Below are 6,871 nucleotides of genomic sequence, written 5' to 3'. Positions count from 1 at the left end.
TCCCTGTCCTTGGCTCTGGGGAGCGCAGCCTGCTCCTCTGCACGTGGGCTGACCAGCATTTGTCAGCTACTTCCTATGTTCCAGGCTCCAGAGGAGCCAGCAGACCCCCCAGGATATGCCCAACGGGCGCTTGTGCAGCCAGCAAAAGAGAGCCCCCAACTCAGCTCCTTCTGCACTGGGGACTGTGACAGAAAGAGAGAAGCATGAGGCGGGGCACCCGACCTACCTGCCATTTGTTATCCATTTGGTTCTTTAATAGGATAACGCTAGAGCAGTGATGGGCAAACTGTTTAGAGGGGGCCAAAGGAAAGGAAATGCTCCTCTGTCACTGTTTCTAAGGCAGCTCTTTCGAAGTTTCATTGTCTTGTATCCCACTCATTGTATTCATCAGATTAGGAATAATATCCTGCAGCCAAATGGAACATTTGAGGGCCCCCCCCAATCTGGCCAGCGGCTGTAGTTTGCCCATCACTGCTCTAGGAGATCTTTTTTTCACCTCGGGGATGTTTAAAATACTGATGGAGGTACAAAATAGCCTCACTATCCACCAATAAGCATGTATGAAATATCTACTATGGGCTGGAAATCCAAATAAAAACAGTCTCTGACTTCCAGAAGCTTACGACCTAATAGAGAAAGGACAATATCCAAAAAAAGAAATTTAAAAGGGTCCAATCAGAAGGGTGGAGGATACCGATGAGACATTGGTACCAGACAGGTTCGGTCCTGCACCATAATGAGATTTCTCTCCATGCAGAGGGAAGCATTCTTTTCCTCAATTGTGCTGCTAGGAAGCTATTGCAACAGAGCTTGTACTTAAGTGGTGGCTGTGAGAAGGGATTGAAAAGATAGGTCAGAAGGACTACTTGAATGATTATTACCACTGTGTCATGACAGTGAATCCTTTGGGGTAGGAGATCAGACAAGATGGCCTCAGGGATACCTTCTTACTGAAATTTTATAATCCCGTAATTCAGATATTGAAGGTGATGGGGTAAGAACAATAGAATTTTGAGTAGAGTAAAACAAGGGAGAGAGTAAGGGGAAAACCATTCAAACACCTCTTTACAATTATTTTCTAAATGATTTTTTACAATTATTTTCCTCCTTTGATCTTCACAACAACCCTGAGAGGTAGGCGCTATTTTTATCCTCATTTTGATTTAAGGAAACTTAAGCCAACAGGTTAAGCGATTTGCCCAGGGTCTCATAGCTAGTGTCTGCAGTCACATTTGAATTCAGGTCTTCCTGACTCGAGGCTAGACCCTCTAAACACTGTGCCACCTAGCCGCCTCAAATAGATTAATTTGGCCAGAACACAGGTTTTATATATTAAAATATATCATGGAGACAAAGAAGAAAAAATAAGTTGGGAACGGAATATAAAGAGTCTTGAATTCCAGACAAAGGAAGATAGATTTAAACATATACTCAGTAGGAGGAAGTGAAGATTTTTGAATATTGGCCAGAATAGAAACAAACATGAAAGCAGAATTTTAAGAAAAGTGATGTGGCAGTGGCTTGACAGAAAAATTGAAAGGATGGAGGAAGGTACTGGAATGAAGGTTGCCAGTTTGGAGATGACTATGGAGTACTATGAGTGATAAGGGTCTGAAATAAGATGGTGGCCGTGGAAATAGAAAGGAAGGGATATGCACAAAAGACACTTTGAAGGAAGAATGGATAGCATTTAGTGACTGGCAAACCTCAAATCTACAGAACTAGTAAAACACTGGAGCCATTCATTAGCAGAAGGAAGTCAAAGAGGGCAAACTCTTTGGACAGCAAGATAATGAATAGACCTGTTGACTTTGAAATGATGGTGGGGCATCCAAGAAGAAAAGTCTAGCAACTACTGGAGTTGAAAGAAACTAGAGTTCACAAATGAGGATGGGCTAGATAGATTTAAAAGCAGCTGAAGGAAATTCACAGTTGAATGAAAGACCTAGTTGTTGTAAGTAGCAGCTCATTTTGGGTTCCAGGTTAACAAATGGGAGAAGTAAGTGTAGATCATTTGAAAAAATTAGCCACTAAAGGTAAAGAGAGAAATAGAAAGGTAGATGGGAAAGAAGGGAATCAGGTGAATTTTTTATTTTGTTTTATTTTCCCCAAGATAGGGGAGGTCTGTGCAAATTCTAAGGACCCAGTGGATAAGGACGGTTTGAGAGATGTTAGTTACTGGTCCTTCAAGGATTCATATACATATATATATATGAACATATATATGCATATATTTATTTTCCTCTCTTCTCCAGTGCCATTTTTTGCCTTTTCTTTCTTATTAGTCCCACTATTTAGAATAGTTTGTCTGGAAGAAAAGAGTAAACCCAAATCAGCCAGTCTTGCTTCTTTTCAAGAGCTCCTGCTAAAGTTCAGGTGAGAAAAAGGTTGAATCTAATTGTCCAAATGAGGTTTCAGGATCCTCTATTTGAAGTTCATGGTATCCCTTTCTTCACATTAACACTGGTAATAATGCATTATACTTGCATAATAATTTTGATTTTTTTGAAACACTTTCATAGCTATTATCTCAGCAAAGTTAGCATTATGTAGTCTTCACAGAACTATAATTCTGAATTTGTGAGCTGCTTTTATTGTTATACATTTGGGAAGCAATTTGATATAATTTTCCTCATTTTGTGAGTGAAGAAACTAAATCAAGAACAGGGACTTGAAATGACTTGCACACTTGTTAGAAAGTACATGGCAGAAGCAAGACCAGAAACCCACAGGGCCTGAGCTTCCATCTTGTTGCATAAACCACTGAGTCACTATGCTCTTATACTGATGTAATTCATGTGAAACTTGAAAAGGAGATTAAATCTATTCATGAGTATCTCCCTAGTAACACCTTCCTTGGAATATAGGTCTCACATGAATGGATGGATGGATAGATAGATAGATAAATGATAAATTAAGCAAAAAGATAATTTGATGATAGATGAATAAAATAATGATTAGATAGAAAGTAAGATAGAATAAATTGATAAATGAGAGATTAAAGGATAGATGAATAAAAAATAGAGAGGTAGCAGTTCATTTTGAATCCCAGGTAGAGGAAACTTAGGTGATTCTCTAATTGATGAACATAAAGGAAGAGAAATAGAAAGGAGTCTTTGGGCCTAGACCATCCTGAATCTTCTCTCCCACTTCTTTTTTTTTTTTTTTTTTTTTTTTTTTTTTTTTTTTTTAAACCCTTGTACTTCGGTGTCTTGTCTCATAGGTGGAAGATTGGTAAGGGTGGGCAATGGGGGTCAAGTGACTTGCCCAGGGTCACACAGCTGGGAAGTGGCTGAGGCCAGGTTTGAACCTAGGACCTCCTGTCTTCCCACTTCTTTTTTGCTAGCATTCTATTTAAGATTTTTTGCATCTATATTCATTAAGGAGATTGGTGTGTAGTTTTCTTTCTCGGTTTTTGGTCTGCCTGGCTTTGGGATCAGTACCATATTTGTGTCATAAAAGGAATTTGGTAGAACTCCTTCTTTGCTTATTTTGTCAAATAATTTGTATAGTATTGGAATTAGTTCTTTAAATGTTTGATAGAATTCACTTGTGAATCCATCTGATCGTGGGAATTTTTTCTTAGGGAGTTCCTTGATGGATTATTCAATTTCTTTTTCTAAGATGGGATTGTTTAAGAATTCTATTTTCTCTTTTGTTAATCTAGGCAATTTAAATTTTTGTAAATATTCACCCATTTCACCTAGATTGCCATATTTATTGCCATATAATTGAGCAAGGTAGTTCTTAATAATTGCCTTAATTTCTTCTTCATTAGAGGTGAGATTGCCCCTTTCATATTTGATACTGTTAATTTGATTTTCTTCTTTCTTTTTTTTATTAGATTGACCAGTACTTTTTCTATTTTATTTGTTTTTTCAAAGTGCCACCTCCTAGTCTTATTTATTAGTTCAATAGTTCTTTTAATTTCAGTTTGATTGATTTCTCTTTTAATTTTTAGGATTTCTAATTCTCTTCCCACTTCCTTCAAGAACTGGTCACAAAGTTTGGTTTTACATTGATGCATGCAGAAAATGTTGTATTTCCTTTTGTCGGATTTCCAGAAAGGAGCATATAAAAATGCAACCAAGTCTACTCATGCCATTTCCTTACTCAAGAATAGTCAATGACTCTGGTATTAAAATACAAACTCCTCGGCTTGTCATTTAAAGGAATAGGGAATAGACTTGTGATTTTATTGAAATACGTAATTCTCTGATGAAATTCTAAATCCAGCTGTCTCTCCACTATACCATACTTCTTATATGGCAATGGAAACCGGTCAGATCCAGGCCCAGAATGAATTTCTAGGCTGATTGCACATCACCAACTCGACATTCCAACAAACGTGGTCTATTTTCTCTTCCTAGAGCTTGTATTACACCTTCTGCCTCTATGATTCATGTCCAAAATGAACTCCCTACTTGTCTAGACCTTTTACGGTTCTTAGCTTTATTCAAGGCTCAATTTATGTGCCCCTTCCCTTGGGAAGCCTTTCTTGAACTTTTTACCCTCCAATGATCTCTGTTTACAATAGAGATCTTAAGGGCAAGGACTGGTTTTCATTTTGTTCTTGCATCCCCAGCACTCACTTAAGGTACTTAAGAAATTCGTATTTGTCTCAAAATCACTCATCCAATTGCCAGTAGAGAAAAAGAGGAGCCTTCCTTCTCTCCCCAGTCTTCTAGGACATTCATAACAAATTCCTTAGACAGAAGTCACATACAAATGGAGAACGGTAAGGAGAAAGCAAAAGAATGAACTTCCTAGTGTGTTACATTTACTTGCCTAGTGCTTGATATTTCAAAGTATTTTGTGCTTGTATTATATCATTTATCCTGAGAGCTTCACAGCTGTCATTTTAAAATCTTGGGCTTCTTTTGTATCTGTACAGTATGAAGCATGGAAAAGTGATTTAGCCCAAGCTACACAGCTAGTTGGTGACGGCACCGAATAAAACAAAAATTCTTACTCTGAGGGTGCTCCAAAGTATGTCATGCAACAGATGCTAAATGCAGCGATCGTTAACACTAATTGCAGGACAATGCAGTATTATAGCGCTGCCCCTCTGACTTTTCATATTGTTTTTCATATTTCCTGTGTTGTTTCATTCATTCATTCTGCCTCCCAGGAGGCAGCCCGGATTGTGCTTAGAGGATCAAATCCTGCCCTTGACACATATTATCATGTGACCATGACTTCTCAGGACCCCCCAAACTCCCCCCCAGGCAACACTCTAAACACATAAATTGCAGTGAGTGAGTTCTCCATCAGTGGAAGATGTTGTTCCCCTTTCATCAGTGGAATCACAGGTCAGGACCTCTCCAGACACCAGTTCCCCCAGTCCCAAACAAAATTAAATAAAGCATTTCTGTTCAAAAAATTTTTCTCAAAGTAAAACACTATATAATCACCGAGTTAATAATATCCCTTTAAAATGATGACATCTGATTTCAGTTGGAAAGATTCTTTGATTTCTAAACAGAGAAGTAAATAATGACTCAAGGCCCTGAAATCATGACTTGCTATATAAACCATAGGCAATATTAATTTAGCTCAAGCAAATTAAGCCAGGGCCTCTGACTTTACTTCTTTGCCTGTTTATGAGGCAAAAAAAAGATGAGGAAAAGTCATTTTTAGTCAATGATCACTGTGCTATTTAAGGAAAAAGATAATTTTTTATTCAACATGTATATTCTTTCCCCCTGCTTCTTAAACATTAGCCACTCTCAGGTGTGAAAAGCTTCTCTTTAATTTTTTTTCACATGTCCTTACAGATTCCAGAGCTGCTGCTAGCCCCCTAATTACCCAGCCTATATTCAGAAATAAATAATTAGTGCCCTTACTGAGCTGTGAAAGGCTAAATAAAAATCTTCAGGGAAAAATTTCATTTCCAAAGTTCTGTATCACATTACATGGAAATCTTTTAATGCCCACGGAATTCCATGAGGTACACTAGCTTGCATATTATGTTTCATTCAGTGAAATCATTAGGTGATTACTTCCTACCCTTAGGGAATATCACATGACAAGATGCCCATTTTATAACCATATTAAAGCTCATTTAGTACCTGAGAAATTTGTTACGTGTGTCTGTTTACTACCTATTGGATTGTTTACTTTCTGTTATAACATTACAACTATTAAACATTTGATATTTTAAAATTATTTTAATATGACACGAGTTAATTTTTAAAACTATGGTAAGCTATTTACAATTTCAGCTTTACTTCTTTATTTTTATCCAAAAATGTTCTTAAATATTTTCTTCCATTTTAACATATAACCATTTTTGTTTATCCTAGCAATCATTTCCCCATTTATCTGTTTTATTTCCTCAGTTATATTTTTTTGGCAGCTCTAATTGTTAGGGAGTATTTCCTTCTATTTAGCCAAATCTCTGTAATATTTCTAAGTCCCCATAATTCTACTTAAATATTCCCTGACTTACTTCACCAATTGTAAGTTGTCGGCAAACCCTCTTTAATTTCTTTTTCCAGATGGAAGCTTGGGTCTTGTGAGATTTAATGTTCTTTCAACAAAACCTAGTTTGTTCTCTGCTTTACCTCAGCTCGCCCTAACTGATCTTTGTATTACACAATTGCATCAATACTATTTTAAGCATATTCATAATATGTGACACAGGATCATGTGTCTAATAATTGGGTCATGGAGTAGTTTTATTTGCAATAGGCTGTTTACAAGACAGAAGTTAAGGAATAACGAATGGTATTTTTAGCACCTAACCCAGGGCTTTCTGCACATAATAGGTGCTTCATAAAGGATTGTTTAATTTAATTGAAACCTCTGAAGCACTTGTCCTGAAACTGGGTTTGTAATTAGAAGAACTGAGTTCAAATTCTGCTTCTGC

At 37.1% G+C, this 6,871-nt stretch overlaps 1 protein-coding gene across 1 annotated transcript in view; it reads right to left on the bottom strand.

Annotated features, from left to right (window-relative positions):
• PTPN12 (protein tyrosine phosphatase non-receptor type 12) overlaps positions 1-6,523 on the bottom strand; it is a 141,285-nt gene extending 134,762 nt beyond the window's left edge. The window contains exon 1 of the mRNA XM_044679861.1: positions 6,452-6,523. The gene's annotated coding sequence lies outside the window, so the exon portion shown is untranslated. The remainder of the gene's footprint in view (positions 1-6,451) is intronic.
• Positions 6,524-6,871: the final 348 nt, after the last annotated feature.

This window comes from Gracilinanus agilis, chromosome 5 (assembly GCF_016433145.1).
Source record: "Gracilinanus agilis isolate LMUSP501 chromosome 5, AgileGrace, whole genome shotgun sequence".
Taxonomy (NCBI): Eukaryota; Metazoa; Chordata; class Mammalia; order Didelphimorphia; family Didelphidae; genus Gracilinanus; species Gracilinanus agilis.
The sequence above is the reverse complement of the archived record's forward strand: the minus strand, read 5'-3'. Positions and strand labels throughout refer to the sequence as shown.